The sequence below is a fragment of the Dendrobates tinctorius genome, unplaced genomic scaffold, assembly GCF_039654945.1.
Source record: "Dendrobates tinctorius isolate UK_male_01 unplaced genomic scaffold, ASM3965494v1 ptg000214l, whole genome shotgun sequence".
Lineage (NCBI taxonomy): Eukaryota > Metazoa > Chordata > Amphibia > Anura > Dendrobatidae > Dendrobates > Dendrobates tinctorius.
The window spans coordinates 4,632,501-4,636,754 of record NW_027361881.1 but is presented as its reverse complement, the minus strand read 5'-3'; positions in this window follow the sequence as shown (position 1 = coordinate 4,636,754).

The window sequence follows — 4,254 nt, the reverse complement described above, 5'->3', positions numbered from 1 at the left end:
GGGAGATGCTTGATCCTAGATGTCTCCATGGGGGGACAGGAGCTTCGGCTCATTAACATCTACGGTCCCCAATCCAAGTGGGACCGCAAATGTCTCTTCTTGAAGATCAAACCTTTCTTATTTTCAAGTCGGCAGGTGGTCTTTGGAGGGGATTTCAACAACGTCACGAGACCCTGTGATAGAGGAGGTTCTGGGGACCGGCTGACTTATGATTGCGTCGCGCTAAACAGGATAGTAAGTGAGGCACGCCTAGTGGATGTCCACATCCGGCACAACACAGGCAGCATGGGATTCACCTTTTTTAGAGGTAGTCAGTGCAGGTCTAGGATAGATAGGTTTTATTTGAAGGAGGAAGCCGTCTCCTCGCCGTTGTCGGTTGTGGAGGTGGAGTTCTCCGACCACTGTTTGATTATGTTTTCTCTGAACGTTACAGAGACTCCTAGGATGGGAAGAGGTTATTGGAAGCTGAATTCATCACTCCTTGAGGAAGAAGCTGTAAGACAGTCTTTTGAGGATTTTCTTCAGAGCCAGGTACCGCTGCTGGGCCTAAGTAACACTAAGTCAGAGTGGTGGGAGATGTTCAAACATCGGGTGGCGAAATTCTTCCGGCAACTCTCGAACCTCAGAAGCCTGAACAGGGATCGCCTGTATCAGAGCCTGAGGAGGAGACTCGAGCATCTTGTCTCGACTGGAGGTAGCCGCGAGGAGATCTCCGGTGTGAAGTCCTTGCTGAAGAGGTGTCAGTACGATAGGCACGCATCTTTGGTTTTTGAGAGGGACTACGGGAAGTACTACTCGCCCGACCCTTACAGAAGCTGCAAGATGTCAGTGAATAGTAAGATAGTGACGGGGCTGATGGACAGTACGGGATCCCTGAAGAGGTCCAGATCAGGGATCTTGGAGGTCGTCAGTTCATACTACTCACACCTTTTGGGAAGGAGGGAACTGGATCGTGACAGGATGTCGGCTTTCCTGGCTGAAGCTGTTCCGGAGCCAGGGGCTGACCTCTCGCTGGACGTTTTGGCAGAAGAGATCAAAGAAGAGGAAGTGAGACTGGCGATCGATGGGCTCAGGCCCAAAAAATCACCAGGTCCGGATGGCTTAACATCCGAGTTCTTTAGGACCTTTAGGGACTCCTTGGTCCCCCTCTTGACTCAGGTGTTTAATGAGTGTCTCTCCTCGGGCACCCTGCCGAGATCATTAAGGAGGTCAGCTTTGATCATTTTGTCAAAGGGTAAGGATCCGTCACGCATTGAGAATTGGCGTCCCATAGCACTTCTCAATGTGGACAGGAAGGTTTTGGCTAAGATACTTTTCAACAGGCTGGTGAAGTTTGCGCCGCGGCTCCTTTCAGAGGCTCAGAACTGTTGCGTTCCTGGCCGTAGCACTTTCAGTGCTGTTCTGGGTGTCCGAGAGGCCGTGGAGCAAGGCAGGGCGGGCCTTTGGAAGGGGTTCCTGCTGACCCTGGATCAGGCAAAGGCTTTTGACCGGGTTGACCACGAGTACCTCTGGTCCACTCTTTTGAGGTACGGTCTGCCTGGGGGGTTTGTGGACTGGCTTAAGACCTTATACGCTGGGGCTGAGACTTTCCCTCTGGTAAATGGGTGGATTGGACAACCTTTCGGGGTAGGATCTGGTGTCCGTCAGGGCTGCCCTCTTAGCCCATTGCTGTACGCGTTTGCGATCGATCCCTTCCTCAGAAGGATCGAGTGTGGACCGTTGGCGGGGGTGGGGATGGGCGGGGTGGTGCCAGAGGCTATCCTGAGGGTAGTGGCCTACGCGGACGATGTCACCGTTTTTGTTTCTTCGCGAGAGGAGGCGATGGTGGTGATGTCAGAAGTGGAGAGCTACTCGGAGGCTTCCGGGTCCAAGGTCAACCAGGACAAGTGTGAGAGTCTCTGGCTGGGAGGCGGGGATCCCGGGTTTGATCTTCCGGACACCCTCCCCGAACCCCAAGAACACGCCAAAGTCCTAGGCATCGAATTTGGCCAGGGTGATTACCCCACGAAAAACTGGGAAGGCAGAATCAAAGGTGTCGCTCAAAAAGTGGACCAATGGAAGGGTTGGTCTTTGACCCTGAGGGAAAGGGTTGGCCTGTGCAAAGCTTTCCTGCTCCCCTTACTAATCTACCTGGGCAGCGTCTGTGTCTTGCCAGAGCCTCTCTGGACTCGGGTCTACAGTCTGTTCTTTCAGATGTTATGGGGGAATAGACTGAACCTAGTCAAGAGGGAGGTCACTTACCGCACGAGGAGACTAGGGGGGTTGAATATGGTGAACCCCGTGGTGTTCCTAGTGAACACCTTTTTGAAGGTCAACGTGGCAAACCTCTGGAAAGAGAGGGCTCCTCCGTGGGTATTCTCCTGCAAGGGATGGTTTCAGCCTTTCTTTCAGGAATGGGAGACAGGGGGAAGATTGAAGGATCTTCGCACACCGCATGGGCATCTCCCGGCTTATGTTACCCCGGTTCTGAAGATGATGCGCCGGTGGGGTCTGGGAATGTGGGAAGTGAGGTCCCTCCCGAGGAAACTCCTCGACATGCGGGTCTTGCTTTCGCATTTTCAGAGTCCATTGGTCCTCAAGGACTGCCCAAGTCGGGATCTAGAGGTTGGGTTGAGTTTGTTAAATTCTAATAGGATCCCCAAGAAGTACTGGGACTTGACTTGGCGCTGCTTCCAAGGTAAGTTGTATGTGAGGGACAATCTGAAGTACAGGAGCTCCGAGGACAGGAATTGCCCCCGTGAGGCTTGTATTAACATGCTGGAAAGCATGGAGCACTTCCTGCTTCATTGTCCCTTTAATACAGAGGTGTACAACAGGGTGGGAGCTTCCATTGGTTGGCCGCGGCTGGCTACTCTGTCCTATGCCGAGTGGGCCTATGGAGCGTTCGGAGACCTCGGGAGAAGGGACAGAGTCACTTTATTTATAGTCAGCGCAGTGGTCAGGTACTTCACGTGGAACGCACGAGTTTTAGTTTCGACGCAGAGTAAAATCCTCCGTGTAGACGAAGTTTATAGCAGCATCCTAGGTGCCCTGGTGAAGGTCCGTTCTCTGGAGTATGAAAGACTGGGTGCCCGGAGGGCGGCCCATCTCTGGAGGGGTTTCTCCTTCGGGGTGCCTTAGTCTGTTAGTACTCCTATATCCTGGTGGTGGGCTGATGCCTTTTCACTCTAGAGTTTTGTTTTGAATTTCACTCTCCTGAATAGAAGGTTTGCAAGCATCGAACTTGAGCCTTAAGTGGTGAGTACGTAGGTTATGTTCTGTAACGTTAGTTTATGTATATATTGTATATAGCGTAATGTATGTATTGTATATATTGTGTATAATAGAGGGTCTTAGTTAGGTTGGGTGGGGGGATTGGGGGGATGGGGGGTTTTCAACAGCGGTGATAAGAGACTGATCTGGCCTGGTCCAGGCCCCGCCTGGGGAAAAACTTTGGGGCCTGATCCTAGCTCGGAGAAATCCTGAACTTTGTGGCCAGAGCTGGATCAGGGGTGGTGGGATAGTTAGAGTAGATGTGTGTTTTATATATAGTGTTAAAAAAAATAAAAAAACAATCCCAAAAAAGGAAAAAAATAAAAAAAAAATAAATAAAAGGAAAAAAAGAAAAAAAATATAGAAATTTTGTTAATTTTGTATACTATGTTTGTAATTAGGTTTGTCGTAAGTGTGAATGTGGCGGTGTAAGGGGGAGGCTGTGAGGTAAGGCAGTGGGACCAGAGGGTATTAGGTGTGTCTTGTACAATATTCGGACTGGTGTCATATGTTTATATTGTATATAGTGTATATAGTATTGTATATAGGACGGTGTAAATGTAGTTCAGGGTTGTATATAATAGTGTGAATGGAGCTGGGTCGGGGGTTTTACATGATTTTATTTATTTATTATTTTAAGGGGGTGCTGGTGTAATTATTGTAATTTTGTTCCTTTTTTGTTTTTTTTTAGTTTTTAATTTCTTGTTTCTTTAATTTAATTTTCTTTTCCCGTTTTGTAGGTCGAGAATTTCCCTTATTGTTTCCATTTCTTGTTTATTTCTTTGTGTTTGTGTCTGATTTTGTCATATTGTTTCTGATTGGAGTTTTTGTTCTATGTTTGTTCTGTTGTGTTTTATTTTGTAACGTCGTGAAGGATTTTATAATAATAAAAAAGACCTACAATCTATTACTCCCCGTTATCAGCCATTACTGGAGGAGGAGACTGTAGGACAGGAGACTACAATCTATTACTCCCCGTTATCAGCCATTACTGGGGGAGGA